Source organism: Tupaia chinensis, unplaced genomic scaffold, assembly GCF_000334495.1.
Source record: "Tupaia chinensis unplaced genomic scaffold, TupChi_1.0 Scaffold149798_1, whole genome shotgun sequence".
NCBI lineage: Eukaryota > Metazoa > Chordata > Mammalia > Scandentia > Tupaiidae > Tupaia > Tupaia belangeri.
In genome coordinates, this window is record NW_006209642.1 from 162,762 (window position 1) to 183,066 (window position 20,305).

The 20,305-nt window shown below is 39.2% G+C and overlaps 1 long non-coding RNA gene across 1 annotated transcript; it reads left to right on the forward strand.

Annotated features, from left to right (window-relative positions):
- Window positions 1-19,071: 19,071 nt before the first annotated feature.
- Window positions 19,072-20,305, forward strand: LOC106734203 (uncharacterized). The gene is made up of 3 exons (XR_001369920.2): window positions 19,072-19,170; window positions 19,638-19,657; window positions 19,759-20,305. It is a non-coding gene; the product is annotated as an uncharacterized LOC106734203 (long non-coding RNA).

The following is a 20,305-nucleotide window of genomic DNA, read 5'->3' on the forward strand; positions in this document are numbered from 1 at the left end:
GAGCTTAATACTTTCTCCAGGTCATGTATTTTGTACATGTAAGTCTGTGTTTTCAATACTTGAACTCTCTTCAAAATATCTTTGGGTTACAAAAATAATTTAATCAAACACATGAAGCAAAGTTCCACAATCCAGGTGACAGCACTTTTAATCTTAAATCTGTTAAAATCTCGTACTTAGATCAATTAATAATCTTTGACTGTCCTATATTAAAATCCTATTATGAGGAGATTTTCTTCTTTTGACTTTGAAAGATAACTGGTCAGGTTCAAAGCACACTTGCATTTTGTATTTTTCAACTGTAGCTGTTTTGGCCCTTGTGATATAACAATGCCAGTTAATTTAAATACAATCAGTTTAATATAATATTACAATAAATAAAAATATGTGTTGTTTTAAAAAAGAATCACTTATAAAATACCAGTTGTTGAACTTGTTATTTAGATAATGAATGCAAATTACTTCTAAGCCGCATTTTTCATAGTCAAAATGAAATTTTAAAAAGTTTGGTTAATTAGCCAAAAGTGGCTATAACACAGAATGTTAATAATTTTTTTTAATTAATTCAAAAGAAGGCAGGAATAAAGAACAGATGGATGGGACAAAAAGCAAAATGGTAAAAAAAAAAAATTATAGAGGATCCAAGTATATGCCATCTACAAGAAATTTACTTTAAATATAAAGTCTTATGTATGTTAAAAGTAGAAGATTGGAAAAATACATCATGAGAATGCTAATCATAGGAAATCTGGAGCAGTCCTATTATGAGGTAAAGCAGACTTCAGGACAATGGACCTTAATAGGGACAAAAAGGAACATTTTATAGCAATGAAAAGGTCAATTCTAATATTTTTTGGAAGGGGCCTGAGTGTCTTTTAAGAGAGATGGAAATATTCTTCATCTTGTTTGGTTTTCTGGATACCTGTGTGTGTACATTTATCAAACAATCAAACTACATACTTGAAATGGGTACATGTATTATCTGTAACTTATAGTAATAAAGTTAAGAAAAAAACTGAGCCATATGATTAGGGTAGCATGATGGCACAGCAATTCAGAACATGTTCTTTGCCCAGACTGCCAGGGCTTAAATCCTGACCCCCTGTATTCTTTACCACATTACAAAAATTAACTCAATTAGTTAACTTCTCTGTGGCTCAATTTTTTTTTAATGGGCATTACTGTCACAGTTGTAGGATGGAGTTTCTACAAATAAGTGTGAAGAGTGTCGTCACAAGCACTCAATATTTATTGGGTATTATCATATTCTGTATCTTCTGCTTAGTTGTGATAACATCAGAAACTTGTGAAATTTGTTATGTTATTTAAATACATTTTAGAAAGAAAAATAAGAGGAAAAGAAGAAGGAAGAAAAGCAGCCCCATATTGAAAATCAGTTTATAACCCACAAATTTATTAGAATTAATTTGCATGCCTAGATTTTTAACATGAGCATTGACAAACCTCCTCTTCCAGTAATTTGATTTGCATGGTTGGTGCACACCCTATTGGGCAGATGGTGGCCAAATGCCGAGAACAATGTAGAATTATTGCCAAGAATTCTTGTTACCTGATTTGGAAACTCCCAGAAGAAACCTCCGGGATCTGCATTGTCATGTTCTGCACAAATGATGTGTTTCATAAGTATGTTTGGATGAATTAATGAATGTGTGATTGTGGGGCTCATTCTGAGTATGTGAAAGCTACTGACTCTGCTTTATAACTTTACGAAGGGAAAACTCAAGAAGAGAACAGAGTATAATATTGGTCCCAAAGAAACTTGTTTCTTTTGTTTTGTTTTTTAGAGAGATTTTTACTATAGGGCGCGTATGTTCACTGGAGAGACAGAGAGACAGAAAACAAGAAATCACCACCCAAGGATGATGGCCACACCACAGTCCCTTCTCTACCCTCTTCGATATTTTGTACATACACAAACACACATCCAGCGTGAGTTTTAAGCTGTTGAGTCCAGGACTTGAACCACAGTCAGCCATGTGGAAGTCTAGCAATGTAACAATTACGCCATCTACTAGTCCCATGGACTTGCTTCTTTAAGTAACTTCCTAGAGCACTGTCTAGCTCTACCATTTCCCACTACGAGACTTAGGAGCAGCTCCAGTAATTTTTGTTTATTGAGCTGTGGGCTCTAAATATTTTTTATGAATAAAAATATCTATGAAAGATGTTTTCCAGTTCATATGAGGTATATTTATGAATTATATGTATGCATGACCTTACTAACAGTATAAACATTATACAACATAAAATATAAACTAAAAAAATTAGATGATGAAATCTTTCTATATATCATCTCGCTAATCATAGACAACTTAAACTCTCAGCTACTATTTCAAGGTCCAACATACACCTTTGAAGCAAATGAGGATTGTCTTCAATAACAGTGGATGTAAATTCAGATCTCAAGTTGCCTTGTAATGATGAACTTTCTTAGTCAGTGTTTTCTGGTTAAAACTATTTTTATATGGTTCACATTTATACCTGAAAATGTGGCTGACAAGAACTTGCACTAGCAAAAGAACACATGTCAGCACTTGCTTTCTTGTCTTTAAGTTGTATGCACATTATTAATATTGTTTTGTATCTCCAGTTTTTAACAATTTCCAATCACTTAATCTTATTTGATAAGGTTTAGTTTAAATAAAACTAAGCAATATTATTTATAAATTCCCTTGGCTGGATCATACAATGCATTCATGGTAAGCTGGAAAAGGATGGAAAGTGAGACTAGGAGCCAGAAAGGAACTCAGTTATCAGGGTAGAATCCCAATATCCCATCCTAGGTCATCCTTCTGTGGGTTGGCACTCCTCTCTACACATCTGACACTGATGAAGACTGTCCTGCAAAAGTGGAGGGTAAGAAAGGGTACAAGACAATAACTATAGAGACTGGAGCAACTAGTGGAATTGTATGATTAATTCCACCTGGTGTATTAAGGAAACTACAGGAAAACTGAGTTGGGAGGGGAAAAATCAGTATTTCCCTTTAGATACTGTTTTTTAATTGCCAGAGGGCATGTGTACTTGCCAGAGAGAGAGACAAGAAAAGAAAGAAAGCAAGCACCCCACAATGAGGTGTGGTCAGGTTACAATCCTTTTTCCTCCATTTCCCCATCCCATTAGGATTTTGAGCACACAAGCACATGCGCCTGGCATGATTCTCTAAGTGCCAAGGCCAGAACTCAAATCTCCACTGGCCTTGTGGGATTGTACTTTCTATGCAGAGTACTTAACTGCTGCACTAAGCAGCCTGCCCCATATGTCTCTTTTGGAAATGAGTGTGAGATACCTATCATGCATTTAAGATAGATATGAAGTACCTTTAAATATAGTAGTTTGGAATTCATAAGAGGGTTTTAAGGCTAACATATACATTTAGGAGCAACCAGACACATTTAATTATCCTTTAAAACTGAGACTGAATTAGATTCTTTAAACTTTAGCTTCCAAGGAGTAAATATGGACAGTGAAGAGAAGTGATTCAAAGGCTGAGCCTTTGGAACTCTTAAGCATTAATAAAATAGGAAGAATATAAGTATGTAGACAAAAAAGCTGAGCAATAAAAGGCCAGTGAGGTCAGAGGAAAGCAAAGATAATACGATATATCAGAAGCCAAAGGAAGCACTGCTTCTAGGAAGAGCATGTGATTGACTGTCAAATGCTGATAAGAAACTGGAAAAGATGGGCCAGCAGATAGCATGGCGGTTAAAGTGCTGGACTCCCACACTGAAGTTCAAGTACTGGACCTGATGGCCTAAAAGTCATCCTGGGCATGTGTGCATGCACGCCCAAAATCCTAAGAGTGATTTTTCACTTTCCCTGTCTGTCTCTTTCTGGAGAGTGCATTCACCCTATAGTGGTTGAGGTGCTGAACTCTCAGTGGTCAAGGTTCTGACAGTGGTTTGAGTCCTAGACCAGGAATCTTGCTCTCTCTCTTTCTCTCTCTCGTAAGTGTATGTGCCCTATAGCAAAATTTAAAAATAATAAAAATAATAAATTAATTAAATAAATAATTATTTAAGAAAATTAAATTTGAATTTTGAAAAATAAAGTTACTAGGTAAATAGTAACCTGAAGATGATAGATGGGAGATAATGACATATGGAGATGAGGCAGAGTTTGAAGTCAATACTAATTTCAGATAAACTAGTGGACAATGATAGGACTGACTTGAGTACATTACTGATTGCTTTAAACCTCCTGGGTACATGCATGGAAATTTACATTAGGAAAGAAAACAAAAGTCAATAGATCCTCATGAATTGTCAGAGATTCTATTCTCAGTCAGTGGAGAACACTTAGGAAGGGGTGGAAAGTATACTCAGAGCCCATTCCTAAATTCTGAATTTCCATAAAATCTGCAAAAGTACAACCGAACAGAAAGCCCCAATCACCCTGCAGGGTTGCTATAAAGCAGTAGCCCGGAGCACATGGAAGATAAAACTGGTTTTTGGAAAGAAATTCAGGCTCTATGGTAAAGGCAGAGAGAAACACAAAGTATTTTGCTGAAGAATTGAAGAGAGAATTTTTTTAGACAACTATTAAGCATTTATTCTGGAGTAAGCATCCTCTTTTATTTTGTCTTTATGAAACAGCATTTTATTTTTAGCCAAGGCTCCTAAAAAGAAATCACAGCTAAAAACAGCTGAAGCCACACAAGCTTTAAGGACTTGCCAAATCAGAGAGAACCATGATCCTACATAAGCCTAAGCCTGGCGAATGTTCTTTTGAACTGGGCAGTTGGCAAAAGATTACACAATCATCCTGTGGAGGAACTAGATATGGCTAAAGCCCTGGGTGGAGGGGAAACTGGCTGTATTGTAAACTCTAGGTAGAACACTTAAAGTGCTTGCTTTGCTGGGGACTATACCAATTCAATGTTACCCTGGCATAATTATTAATAGTGTCCCTATCACTTTCAAAAGTGTTAGCTTAGATAAAAGATACGAGGTGCTCTATCTATAAGGGAAGCCAATTATTCACCTCTTAAGAAAGAGATTTCATCACAGTTTGTTTATGAGAACTCAACCCGCATCATAAGTAAGGAGGGCTGGGAGCAGCTTGGACCAGCAGTTGAGGGGAAAAATCTCCTATAATATGACTGGCAGTTCCAGCCAAGGGACTTACACTATGTAAGCTTAACTCTGAAGATGGAGGGAGGAATTGTCACCTGTACAACCACAGACCGCATGCATGATTGATGTGGTTAGCACTGTGAAATGGGTTCTATTCAGAAATCTGCTTCCCACTGTTTTAGAGATTACGGGCAGAGAACTACACACTATATGAAAAGTCAGGTTTCTTTCTTGGAACACGGAGTCACTATGACAAAGTTAACATTCTGAAATGTAAATAATCAATTCTTTGTGGGTTTTTTTTTTTTTTGCAAAATTTTTGTCTTTTCTTTCAAATTAGTGTATTAGCAATGTCACCAGCAAAGATTTGCTAACAGAGAAAGTAGGAGGTTAGTATAAGGATGGAGAGCTCAGACGAGTGGCTGATTTTCAGTTAAAGAAGCCAAAGCATTTGGGTTTAACGACCCAGGGACATAAATGATAGACCTGGGAGTATGCCCGCTGCTATAGCAACCAGTCTTCCAGCTCAGATTTTCTGAGATCTATCAGAAGAAAAGAGCATCTGTCCTGAGCAGAGGGTTGAGAGAAGAGAAAGGAAAGAGCCATGAACAGGGGAATCAGAGAGCTTGGGAGCCAGTGAGACCCTCAGGAGGTCCCGTGCTCTTCACCTGCCTCCCTTCCCCAGGCTGAGTCTTGAGTAGGAATGCAAGACACAAATCCTAAGTTTGGAAGGATCTAAGAGGTGAAGAGTTGGGCCTCAGTTCCTTGGTGGAGTGAGAGGTAGTAAGTTTGTTGAGTTTCCTTCTGTCCGACTCAGCCGCACAGCAGAGCATTTCCAGAGAGCTGGCCACCTGCGTGATCTAAGTGGTTGTGTCAGAAACAGAATTTCTTGAGCTAAATGTTTCTCTTCCCTATCTTGACAAACGCATCTTCCTAATGGCAAAATCCAAAAGCAGGTAACACTGTGAATTCATAAGGCTGAAACTAACAAAATACCGTAGGCAAATGAATTTAGTTATACGGTTTCAGCAAAAAGATAACTTAAGATAATGTGTGGCCACCCCATAGCTCAGAGACTGAGGAAGCCTGATCCCACACAGCCAACAGTGTTTCAAATCCCTGACAGCTTGAAAACATGCCGAGGTGCATATGTGTGCATACCCCAAATCCAAAAAGTATGGAGGAATGGAGGAAAAAGGATCGCAATGTGACCACACCTCACCAGAGGTGCTTTCTCTCTGGTGAGTGTACACACATACTGGTGAAAAAAAGAATTAGTGCAAAAAAAAAAAAAAACCCACAAAAATTAAAATGATTTTTATATGTTTCAAAACACTATCTTTTTATAAAATATTTGATATTGGATATTAAAATTATAAAGCAAATACAAATTAAAAGGTAATATCAATAAATACTAAACATTTGTTTTTAACTTTGAAAATTTACGTAACTCTCAAATACGTTAATAAAATCAAAGCTATTCATAAATCTAGTGTTCAAGTTTTAGCTAGTCAAACTGGTAACACAATTCATACTATGTCTAAAAGTAGTATCGTTTGCTTTATATAACATAACAAAATGTTCCTCAGCTACTACATGCTACTGTGTTGAATGTCATTATGATTTGTGGTTAATACTGGAATCAAATTAAAACATGAAATCAATCAAGAAACAGTATGTTTGCTATTATGAGAAATGATATTTTATAATGAAAGAATCTATTGCATTTGTCCTATCTATGAGAGAGAATTTAACAAGATAATGTGTCTTTTATCTTAGCTAAATGATTCTCCTGCTCAGATCATCCCTGAACACCAAGCATTATCTGTCTCTGACACTGATAGGGAGGCTACTCACAGATATTTGTAGCATTTATGTATAGCTGCCTTTCACCTCAAGGATATAGGGTATTTAGACAAGGGATTTCTGGGGCCTTTATGGTGTGAGTCACAAGTGCAGATATTTAGGGTTGTAAGTCATGTTATCCCATTTTGAAGCACCATTTCTTTCCCTTTTTGTTGGTTGTATGTATGCGCTGGAGAGAGACAGAAAATGAGACATTTATCCCCCAGAGGCATGGCCATGCCACAATTCCTTCTCCTCCATTCTCCTCCCGGGATTTTTGGGCATGCACGCACACCCCCCTTAAGCAATTTTCAAACTGTCAGGTCCAAGACTCAAATCACAGTCAGCCACGTGGAAGTCCAGCACCTTAACCATCATACCACCAACTGGCCTGGAAGCACCATTTCTTAAGAAACAGATGTACATCTCTTTTCTAACTAAACTAGAAATGTTCACATATACAACCATGGAGAGAAACTATTAATCATCACTTAAACTGTTATCATCATGGTCATTTTTTAAATAAATATGTGAAACATCATAAAATATTTTTAAAATTCAGAAATATAAGGTGTTTGCCTCTTTTCATGATTTGCTGCTTTGATGTGTAGGTGTTACATTCTTTCCTTCAGTTGTGTTTCACTAGGTTCAGATGAGGCCCACTCCTTTCCTCCCTACAGAAGGAAAAACAAGTCTCAGTTATGACCAACCCAAGTGTCTTCTTTCTACAGTTAAAAGGTGCAATTTACAGGAGCATATCTCGTGTGAGACCCACTGCATTTTCCCAGAAATTATGTGTTGGTGCCAATGACAGGCAATAGTCTCTTTCCCCTGTGCAATGTTTAAACTGGGAGATGGGATTCTGGGGTTGCTGGGTATCTTGCCTGTCACACGCCTAGTCCTAGTATGGCAATTCAAGCCAAGAAGGGACGAGCGGAACTGAGGAAGACAGCCCGAGCTCTTTTGTCAAAGCTTGACTCCTGAACACAGCCATGAATGAGGCTAACAGACACAGAGCATTAGAAAATGTAGGCAGAGACCAGCATCATCAAAGCCCTCAGACACCAGTTTTTCAGAGGTTGGTTACACCTCTGGACTTTCAGTTGTATGAATCAATCAATTCTCTTTTTTGTTTAAATTCAGATTGGGTTGAGTGTCTGCCTCTTGTAGTCAAGCATTGAAGAGTGCTTTAAGTTCATTAATAATAGGTAATCAGTAGATTCAAATAGCAGATACTATCTACAGCTGGCAAATGGAGTAGAGGGAGATGGAGCAGGAGCCTGTGCTCAGCTCCTCGGTGTTGATGAAAAGGCTAGAACCGCACCATAGCACAAAATCGTGGCAGATTCTCCCAGCCAGTTCATAGTACCGAGTGGTCTATGGTTTAGTGTTCCCAAATAACAGACATTTAAGTTCTGCTTACAGGATTGAAAATAGCGGAAGTATACATGGTATGAGTGACATCACATGACACAAAGAGTAAAGTCACCTTCCTTTTCTGCTGCTTTCAGTTTTTAACTGCTTCATATCTTTCTGAGAACTCAAAATCCTTGACTGGTAGAATAAGTTGCACCATTTGAATTATTTTATTTTGAAAGATGTATCATTTTAGAAATTGCTGTAGGGACCAGCAGATTGGTACCAGGATAATTGTAGGGACCAGCATAATGGTTACGTTGCTGGACTCCCACATAGGTGACCACAGTTTGAGTCCTGGACCCAGGAGCTTAAAACTCACACTGTGTGTGTGTGTGTGTATGTGTGTGTGTGTGTGTGTGTGTGTGTGTGTGTGTGCCCAAAATTCCAAGAGGAGAATGGAGGAGAAGGGATTGTGGCATGGCCATCTCCCATGGGGGGTGACTTCTCACTTTCTATTTCTATGTCTCTCTAGAGAGAGCATATGCCCTATAGCAAAAATCTCTCAAACAAACAAAAGAAATTGCAATAAGAATATTAAAACAATAATTTTTATGAAGAAAATAATAGAAAAATGGGTACTTGGGAAAATCTAGTTTAGTCTTTAAACCACTATATTGAGGTATGACTGGCATAAAAAAAAAAATATATATATATATAAAAAAAGGTTTCCTTCCACACTCTAATTTATTATTATTATTATTATTATTATTATTATTGTTATTTTGTGTGGTAAGGTCACCTATTAATAAGATCTTCCCTCTGCAAATGTTTATGGAAAAAAATCATTTTAATTTACCAATCTCTATGAACATTAGCACATTTGTAAGAAATAGCAAAATGCAATTAGACTAAAGCTTCTCCGCCCCTTCTCCCCTTTTGCAATGATAAAGAGCTCAGAATGAGAAGGGACAGAGGAAAAGAGACAGGTGGTAAGGTCACCTATTAATAAGATCTTCCCTCTGCAAATGTTTATGGAAAAAAATCATTTTAATTTACCAATCTCTATGAACATTAGCACATTTGTAAGAAATAGCAAAATGCAATTAGACTAAAGCTTCTCCGCCCCTTCTCCCCTTTTGCAATGATAAAGAGCTCAGAATGAGAAGGGACAGAGGAAAAGAGACAGGCACACCTGGACAGGATCTCATTGTCATGATTGTCTGCCCGTCTTCCCAGTTAGTTAGGACCACAGGTGCAGATCAGCCTGCTCCGCTTGTTCAGGTTGGTCTAGGATATGCACCTGGACTTCCCATGTGAGCCCAGCCTCATGTAGCAGTCCCCGATTGCTTGCCCCACTGTGACTAGTCCTTTTTTATTATTATTATTTTTCAAATGCACTTGTCTACAAATACCAAATTTAGAATAATGAATTACTAAATTTTACAGTCCTGACAGTTACTAAGAGACCATGTAATCCCAACAATACAATTGCATCATTAAAAAAAAGAGAGAGAAATCACATTATTTCATTACCCAAAGCCACAGAGCAATGCTAATTTGATTAAAGTCTTTTTTCTTTCTTTTTTTTTTTTTAAGAGGTTTTTGCCTTAGGGTGAGTGTGCTCACCCCAGAGAGAGAAATACAGAGACAGTGTGAGGGAAAGTGAGAAATCACCCACTAGGGAGACATGGCCATGCCAAAATCCCTTCTCCATTCTCCTCCAGGGATCTTGGGTATGTACACCACATGCCCTGCCTGAGTTTGAAGCTACTGGGTTCAGGATTCAAACTGTGGTCAGTCATACAGGATTCCAGCAATAAAACTGCTACTCTATCTGCTGGCCCCTAAAGTATTTTTTGACAGTATATATTGGAAACCAATATTTAAACCTTTTCATTGCCTTTTTCTTTTTTTCTTTCTTTTTTTTTTTCCATAAGGTGCATGCATTTGCTGAAGAGTGACAGAGAGAGACAGCGTGTAAAGGTGAGAAGTCACCCCATAAAAAGAATGGTCATACTGCAATCCCATCTCCTCCATTCTCCTGTTGGGATTTTGGACACAAATGTACGCCTGCCCAGTGCGATTTTCAAGCTGCTAGGTCTAGGACTTGAACCATGGCCGTCCATGTGGAAGGTCAGCACATTAACCACCATGCCACCAGCTGCCCCCTCCCAATGTTTTTTTACTACTTTAAAGATATTAAAAACTACTACAGAAAACAGGTTTCATATTATAATAGCCAGGTTTTTAAAGATATACTGTCAACCTCACCAAAAATTAAAAATTCATGGTCAAGTTTAGGCTTCGTAAATCTTATTTATTGGAAGTCTTTAATTCAGCATATATTGTCCAGAAAATCTATAAGATACTGGAGGTAGCAGGTGGCCTGGTGGTTAAGATTCTGGACTCCCGCATGGCTAACTCTGGTTCAAGTCCTGCATTTGGTTTAATATATTAAACACACTTGATGAAACTTTTAAGATTGTTGTATGCTGTGATGCTCAGTGAATGAATGTAAATTAATTAATTTAAAAAAATTTTTAAAAAGAATTTTATAACCTAAACTGGTGATAACATTATCATTCAATAATATCAAGATATTTATGGGAACCAGCAGTTAGTGTAATGGCTATGTCGCTGGACTCCCACGTAGTTGACCGTGATTTGTGGCCCGGACCTGGTGGCTTAAAACTCACGCCGGGCACGTGTGCGTGCGTGCCCAAGATTCCAAGAGGAGGGAACCAGCAGTTAGCGTAATGGCTACGTCGCTGGACTCCCACATAGTCAACCGCGGTTCGCGTCCCAGACCCGGTGGGTTAGAACTCACGCTGGCGGCGTGTGCGTGCGTGCCCAAGATCCTGAGAGGAGAATGGAGGAGAAGGGATTGCAGCGTGACCATACCCCCCGGGGAGTGATTTCTCGCTTTCTGTCTCTATGTCTCTCTCTGTCTGTCTGGCGAGCGCACGCGCACTATAGCGAAAAACCTCTCCAAAAAAAAATAATAATAATATCAAGATATTTATGAAAATAAAATATTTATGTGTATATATGTGTATGTATGTATATATATAGACATATATATATAGTTTATTTCATATATATGCACATATTCACATCCTTTTCCCAGAATGAGTCATTGAGTCAAAACAGCTTAGAATCTAATAACTTGTGCTAAGGAAAAAAATTTAGGCATGGTTAATTCATCATGGTTCCCAAAGTGAGATTGCTAGATGCATTTTTCTGTGTTATTAAAAACTATGAAAGGGTCAGCCAGGTGGTGGGGTGGTTAAGGTGGCTGGATCCCACTTGATCAACAGCACGGTTCGAGTCCTGTACCTGGCTGCTTGAAAAATCATGCTGTGCATGTCTCACTTTCCCTCCGTCTTTCTCTTTGGCAAGTGCAAGTGCCCTATGGCAAACAAACAAACCAAAACACTATTTAAGGTATGTTAAAATCTACTTAATATTTCATCAACATATTATCTGATCAGTTATTAAAGTTTCTGTGACATGGGGCCAGCAGGTGGCATGGTGGTTAAGGCACTAGACTCCCACATGGTCGACTGCAGTTTGAGTCCTGGACATGAGGCTTGCTTTCTCATCTCTCTCTCTCTCTCTCTCTCTCTCTCTCTGTGTGTGTGTGTGTGTGTGTGTGTGTGTGTGTGTGTGTTTCTCTCTGGTACGTGCATGAGCCCTGTAGCAAACTAAAAAATAATAATAATGATAAGTTAAATTAAAGAAATAACTCTTGGGACCAGCAGGTGGTGTAATGTCTACTTTGCTGGACTCCCACATAGCTGACCGCAGTTCTAGTCCCGGACTTGGTGGCTTAAACTCACACCGGGTGAGTGTGCATGCATGCCCGAGATCACAAGAGGAGAATGGAGGAGAAGGGATTGTAGCGTGGCCATCCTCCCAGGGGGTGATTTCTTACTTTCTGACTCTCTGTTTCTCTCTGTCTTCCTGGCAAGCACACACGCCCTATAGCAAAAACCTCTCCAAAACAGAAAAAGAAAAAGAAATCACTCTTCAAAAAGTATTTGTGACATCTTGCATTTCCATTGACATGACTGATAGTAATTTATTAAAATTTAACTCTAAATATAAGCTAGGCACTATCGTAAGCATCCTATAGTCATCTCATTATGTCTCCATTGATCTGGCACCAGCTGTGGCAGAGCCGTAATGTAACACGCTGCAATGCCAGACCCTCATGGGAAGGTCCCAGGTTCACGTGTGGAGGGCTCCCTGTGTATGCCAGTGCCCATGATCCAAGCTACCTGAGGCTGGGGTGAATCATGGTTGAAGACCTTGCAGGGGATATTAGCTCTGTCTCTCTCCCTCCCCATTTCATGTAAGTTATAAACTTTAAACATTTAAATCTTTATTAGTCACCTATGAATTAGGTACTTTTGTTATTTCCAATTTACAGAGTGAAAATGAAGTCTTACTCAAGGCCCCATACCTGTAAATGACTTAGACAGTGATTCCATCAGGTTTATCTACCTGCAGAGTTCGTGCTCTTAACTACTGCACCATATAGCTTCATTTTAGCTAATTCAATTCAAGTAAAAAAACAAAAACAAACAAACAAAACTTCCTTCTTATTCTTAATTTTAATAGTTTTCAAATATTTGTTTGGCCTCTTTTTGAACTATTTTATGATATTGTCTTTTATTTATTTTTTGATTTGAATATGAATGTTTTTTGTTTAAAAAATGAAAACAAAAAATTCTTCAGCAGAAAAATCTACAGACCTTTTATAGAATAGAATTTAAAAATATTATCTGGCCAATTTCTTTATATAATATTTGAGGAGAGTCAAGGTCATATACTTATAACCTCTGAGCATAACCTGGTAAAATATATTAACATTGTAGTATCAATTTTTTATTGGCATTTTCAAAATTAGTTGCTTTATTGCAATAATTTTCTTTAAATTGGATTTTTGGAGGTTTTTTTGTGAGATTTGTTTGAAATTAAAATATGTAAGATGTCTTACTCACTAAAACATAGGACCTAGAAAAAAGTATACATTTATGTGTGTGTACATACGTGTGTATGCACATAAACTACGCCTACATGATGTAAAACAGCTAGAGATACGCTATATATTGTTGACTTTTTTCTTTTCTATCCAACATTACCTAGATCCAGTGAAATACATAAATACAGTCAAAGCAAAAACCCACTGTAATTATCTTGACTTACTCTGCCCCATTCCTGTTCTGGAATGATCTTGGTCTTAATCCAGACTTGAGTAGTTAAACAATGGGTCAAAAGCCATTAACCTCCTTATTTGGGGTTTCGGTACTGCATTCTATTTGCTACTGGTCCTTTTACAAACTTCTCAAGTTGTACTTTCTTTCTATGATAGATGAAAGCAGCAACACTAGGCAATGTCAATATAAGGATGGGTAAATATTTGACAAAATGAACTCCAAAAATGAAATTCAAACATTTACCCAAAGTCAAAGATAATTTCTTTCTTGTTTTATGTTATACCTCTCTGGCTAGTCTATAACTATAAATATCCACAATTTAGAATTCACCCTGCCCACAGAGTAGAATATGACTTTGTAAGTTTCCTTATAAAAGCCCCCTCTGTGTTAGTGTGAAGGAAAAAATAAGATGGCGGTAACCAAGGTGTGTTTATAACCAACAGCAAAGATTTTCACACTCTTAACTCCTATTTTTGTTTATGAAAAAGAGGCAATGTGAGTCACAGTAAACAACCCCTCCCTCCTCCTCCTACTCCTCCCTTCTCCCCATCCTACACACGCAAGCACATGCGCACACACACACACACACACACACACACACACACACCAAGAACCCTGCCCAAAATATACAAGAGGAAAAACGTTCTTGAGTTCAGTTTATTGATAGTAATGTAACATTAAATCTTCCTGTGAAATATAGTAAAATATAGTAAACTGTAAAAAAGACAAATTAAAATGGGAGAAGTAAAGCTTTTTTTGTTCTCTATCATTCTCTGATTAAAAGGAAAGCAGTGATAAAAGGATCCATAGGGGCTCCCCACTAACGGAAAATAAAGAACTGCTTTGTAATATGAAACTTTCTCTCTGTACAACAGCACAAGACCTCAAGTGGACCAGGTTCTTTTCATGAAAAGAAACAAACAACATCAATAACAACAACAACAAAACTGGCTCACAACAGAAGACTGGGCAAACTATACAAATGATCTCACATTGCCAAATGAGCTTTGAGCCACTTTCCTAATTTACTTTTCCATGGAACGTGGCTTGGTGTTACACACACTCATGTGCCAGCCTGGATTAATCTGATTACCAAAAGCCTCACCCTGACTGTGTTACTGGTTTCAATCCTGTCATTCCTCTCTCATTATCCTCCAAAATTGTTGATAGTGACCACTTCTGCTATTAGAAGCACAGAACAAACAATATGGTATGCATAGCTACTGTGCCTAAAATGTAGATTTGTTCCCCTGTTGCTATTACTACAGCCAAGAGACTAAATTCAGAGTCTCTCAACCATTATCTAGTACAGAGAAAATCACCCCTAGTTAGGTTCCTAGCAACCATATGGTATAAGATGTACAGTTATTTTTATTTTCTCTCATCTTATATTTTTCTAGAACTGGTTAAATTTCTCTCCCTTATTTTCCAATGTACATTATTTTCCACATGTTAGTATTTCTTTTCCTTTACTATTTCTTTTCTATTCTCCATTCTTCTATTAATTATCTAATATTCTTTGTCGTAAGAAGAAGATCAAAATAAATACTTGTCTTTAAAGTTGGCCTGTCAACTACCATCTGGTTACTGTTCATTCCTTTTATAGAAAAGTAATGGTCGACCTTTCATGAATATGAGAATTCTGCTCACTTATGCTACTGGGGCAGGGTTGGGTCCTGGCTTATTAAAATGCAGAAATGGAGAATCAACAATGGTTGAGAATATAATTTCCATGCCTACCTGCTTTCTCCAAAGGCCGAGGGGATTTGAAATGCTCTTCCTAAAACAATGCCAAAAAACGAACAGAGAAGGAAACTTAGATCTGGAGAGAGGTTGCTTTTGTAGCAGATTACCAGCTAGGATATGTCAGACATGCAAGAAATGCCTCAAGTGTTCTGGAAGGAGAGTGTATGAGTGCTGAGCGGTCATTTGTGAGGACTGAGGTTTCTTAAACTTCCAGGTCTCGTTCTCTCATGTGCAGATCTTTCTGACAGAGTCAGTTTTTGTGAGTTCCCACTCTTTTCACATTTATTGATTAAGAACAAGGTAGGAGATTCTTATTTTTATTTTTTGACTTACAAGAAATAAGGAGTTGGATGGCTTAACTACTCAAGGAAGAAAAGGAAGGCTTTGAGCTTTTCTGTTGCTGACCAGATGGGTCCTTATGTTTCAGCCTGCCATTCCCAGTTCTCTAGAATCTCTTCTCCAGTCTTATTTCTCATTCTTCCAACTACTCCTCTCTGCACCTTCATGCTAACCATATTGAGCTATTCTTAAGCCCAGTTGGGTTCCTCCTTCCTCTGTGATCCCACCCGATTACCACGCTGGTGCCACTTAGCCTGTCTCGCCTTCACCATGTGCCACTGCTGCCCAACGTCTGAGGTGAGGAAGCAGCAGGCATTCTAAAAGAACATCCAGGAAGGCTGTCCCTGGGAGTTCCCCTCCTCTCTTTTCTCTCTGACCATCCATCCAATGGGCTAAGTCCAGACCTAGCCATGGTGGTACACACTAGTGTACTGCTCAGAAGGCTGGAAGCTGTGTGGGAGTCTGGAGTTCAGTTCCAGGGCCAACCTGAACATGTGAGGCACAGATAAGCATGCCTGCAATCCTAGCTAACTGGGTGGCTGGGGCAGAAAGATCCTGATGTGGAGAGAAACTGTCAAAAATACCTATTTCCCTCTGCCTCTTTCTCTCTGGTTACTCCAGAACCACCTAAAAATAGAGACTTTATGGGGTAAGGAAGATTAGAAAGATTATTTCAAAGAGTGTAAGTCTTATGACATGGAGAGGAATGTCCTATGGCTCCTGGCCACTCAGATGAGGTGGCTTGTACCAAAAATAGCAAGCTGGAACACATGTGACATAGGTAGGTCACATATACTTGTAAAGATAAAATTGATCTAGAACAGATTGCTGTACAAACTTCTAAAATAATGGCTAGAGAAGTATAAGGAAAAGAGGCAGCTGACCAGTCTCCTAACGGGTTGCAGTTGCTCCCTATTTACGGTGTGACTGTCACAAGACATTCTTTCTAGGCATAATTCTAGGTTTTCAGTCTCCCTTAGGCTCATCATGTATCCTACTGAACCAGCGACATCACTGCCATTAAGTTGCTTCAGACAGCTCCTGCTGATAGAACTTGGCCACTCCTGTCTCCTCCCCCATCTCTGTAAGACCCTTCTGTTATCCGTGCCAGTGTAAACTCTCTCAGAACCAACTATGTGTACTATAATCCTTTTACTCTTTTGTAGGAGTACAAAAGAGCTTAGCCTTTCCAGGGTCAGTGGACACATTGTCATTGCCATCTGGCTATGCTGCTGGTGGCTCTGTGCGCCCCAGAGGCCGACCCTTATTTGATGTTAGCTTTACCAGACCAATAACCTCCCCTCTTCCTTAGAACTGCTTACAGCTGTTACTTTGGTTTGACATGTGTCAGTGTGGAGTTGCCTATTTCCACATCTTGGAGAAGCAGTGAGAAAAGAGTGAGGACAGCTTTAGGATGGCAGGCAACATACACATAATGAATTAAACTGGGAAAATAAAATTTTTTATAGCTTCACTTGCTGTAGGATTCTGATCAGTCCTTCAATAAGAGAAATGCTACTGCTCATTTGTTGAGTGCACAGTTGTGGACACTGGGTGCACAATGCCCACTCTGTCTCCTCTCAGCTGGAAAATAGAAAAGAATGGCACACACAAAAACTTTAAAAACAATGAAAAGAAACAAAAATGTATGTGCAAAGGGCCAGCAGGTGGCATGGTGGTTAAGCGTGCTGGACTCCTACACGGCTGACCACGGTTTAAGTCCTGAACTTGGCAGCTTGTTTTCTCTCTCTCTCTCTCTCTCTGTCCCTCTCTGGTCAAATTAAAATAAATAAATTTAATTTAATTTAAGAAAATGTATGTGCAAGTTAAAAATACATATGCTACTATTGCTGATAATCAGTTTTATTCCCCCAAAATATCTTTTTTTTTTCTCTTTTTGGAGAGGTTTTTTGCTATAGGGCACGTGCGCTTGCCAGAAAGACAGAGAGAGAGACATCCCCAGGGGGTATAGCCATGCCGCAATCCCTTCTCCTCCATTCTTCTCTCGGGATCTTGGGCATGCAAGCATACGCGCCCAGTGTGAGTTTAAGCCACTGGGTCCAGGACTTGAACCGCAGTTGACTACACAGGAGTCCAGCGACATAGCCATTACACTAACTGCTGGTTCCATCCCCCAAAAATCTTTTTTTTTTTTTGAGAGGTTTTTGCTATAAGGCGTGTGCGCTTGCCAGACAGACAGAGAGACAGAATGATAGAAAGCGAGAAATCACCCCCCCCAGGGGGGATGGCTATGCCACAATCCCTTCTCCTCCATTCTCCTCTTGGGTTCTTGGGCACGCACGCACACGTGCCCGGCATGAGTTTCAAGTCACCGGATCTGGGACGCGAAACGCGGTCGACTACTTGGGAGTCCAGCGACATAACCATTATGCTAACTGCTGATCCCTCCAAAATATCTTTTAAAATTAGTTAAAAAGTCAGAATTAGGTAGTTTTGGGTTGTCAGAAAAGTCATGGTGCAATTTTGCATAGAAAAACATTGAAAAAGTACGTCGACTTTTCTGATGACCTAATATTTAGAGGACTCTAATAACTTCTGCATGTAAGAAAACAGAAGTTCCAAGAAATTAAAAGCTCTTGTGTTGAAAAGAACCAGTGAATGGAAAAGAATCACTCTTCCTCTTTTGGATCTTCTGTGACTCTTGGTAACACAGTCATCCAGCGAATGGGCCTCATTCTCTGCTAATAGGCAAAGTAATATGGCATCTCACTAGGTCTGAGTCCACAGCTGGAGCAACCTCCCCCTTACACTATCTTCTGCCCCATCACCAGACTTCCCTTGCTGTGAGAAAGCAGGTGTTCTCACCAGAAGAGTGACACCATTCAAGGTGTTCATTCCTGGGGAGGGACAAACACCTCAAGCGGAAACCCAAGGACGTCTTGGCTGAGAGACAAAGGGGAAGACTGGTAGGAAGATGGCAGGCTGGTGCGGAGGAGAAGGTGGGCAGTTATGAAATTATCCCAGAACCTTTTTGCAAATCTGCACTATCTCAGGAGGGAGCCTTCCATGCAGACCAAGTTAAGTGTGTCTTGTTCTCCCTCTGCATTTACTGGGTCATCAGAAAAGTTGTGACACATTTTTGCATAGAAAAACACATCACGATTTTCCCGAAGACCCAATAGTTTCACACATGTACAAATGTACAGGTTTTGTTGTTGTTGTTTTGTTTTTGTTTTTGTTTTTTAGCATCCTACTTATTTTTTTTCAGGCACAGGACTGCTGTGACAGGTCAGGCACACTTTCTAACATAAATTCATTTCAAAATTGCCTTTTGAAAACGTCGTGTGTGAAATATGATAGTATTTGGTTATTGTTGATTTGCTGTTTGGTTTTGCAGTAATCCTGAGCAGCACATGTAGCAGAAGTAGTAACCCAACAAGTAGAAGCCTCAGATAACCTTGATTAAAATTTAACTTTGGAGAGGTCAGTAATGTGGTGTGAGCACTGCCGAGAACAGAAGTTTATCTGCACGCTTAAAGCAAAAGCTTAAAATAGAGGCTGTGCTGTTCAGGGCAGCCCAGAGGAGGCCCGCATCCATAGAAGTAAGTGAAACCCATGGGAAAGCAGAGGAGGTGGGGGTGGGATCACTGCTGAGCCCTGGCCTGCTGAGGAGCCTTCAAACAGACTTTAATTAGAGGCAGCCTTGTCTGTAAGCACACCTTCCACTGCATTCATCACCTTGAGCTTCCAACTGATCTGTACCTCAGTCTCCTCAGCTGTAGAATGGGGACAATGAAAACACCCACGTCATGGAGCTATTGTGAGAATGGAAAGAGTTCATGTGGTGAAGCCCTTGTAACAGTATTTGGCAGGGAGCCATCACGGTATGAGTGTTTGCCCTCGTGTGGGGAGATGGCCTGGGCTAGTGGTTTAAAGTCCAGATTCTGGAATCAGCCAAATAACGTTTGGCTCGGAACCTGATATTGCCATTTACTAGAGTGACCTTGGACAAGGACTCCTCTCTGTGCTTGTGTTTTTTTTCTTTTCCTTTTTTTTTTTTTCTTTTCAGGCACAGGATTGCTGTGACAGGTCAGTAAATTAACATACAAAAAACAATGGGAACAGTGTTTAATGTTGGTGAAGAGTTAGTTGTGACTACTGTCCTTTTCTCTGGTTACCTTCCTACACAGGGCCTGAGTCTGAATGGGGAAAGGGAGTCGTACTGCAGACACCAGAAGCTGTGTTCGGGCCTCTTACCCCCACAGCGCCCTGCCAAGACTCCTCGGCCAGAGATCCCCTTTGTGCACTCAGCTTTCCCACACGACATGCGCTCGGATTTGTGGGAAAAGTTCCCCCTATTTCCCCTCCTGCCCTTGGAAGACCAGAAATAATTACCTAGTTAACTCCCATCCTGTTTTCATGAAACCCATCTTTTTCCTAAGTGGAAGAAGAAATTGTTCAGCGATAAAAGAAATTTTAATTAAATCAAGAATGAAGCCACACATTCACACATCATTTACTTGGGCTTAAGGTGCTTGGGCTTTTCGAAGTCTAAAAGCCACAATAGAAAACGGTGCTTTTAACTCGAAAGACATCAAAAGTCTATTTTAAATCTGAAATGGCAGAGAATTCACAATTATTTGTAATTTGATTATAATGAATAAAACACTTGTGCACAGCTGTCATAAATCAAAATAAAAAAGATCCAGTCGATCCTGTTACACACAAGAAAGTAAT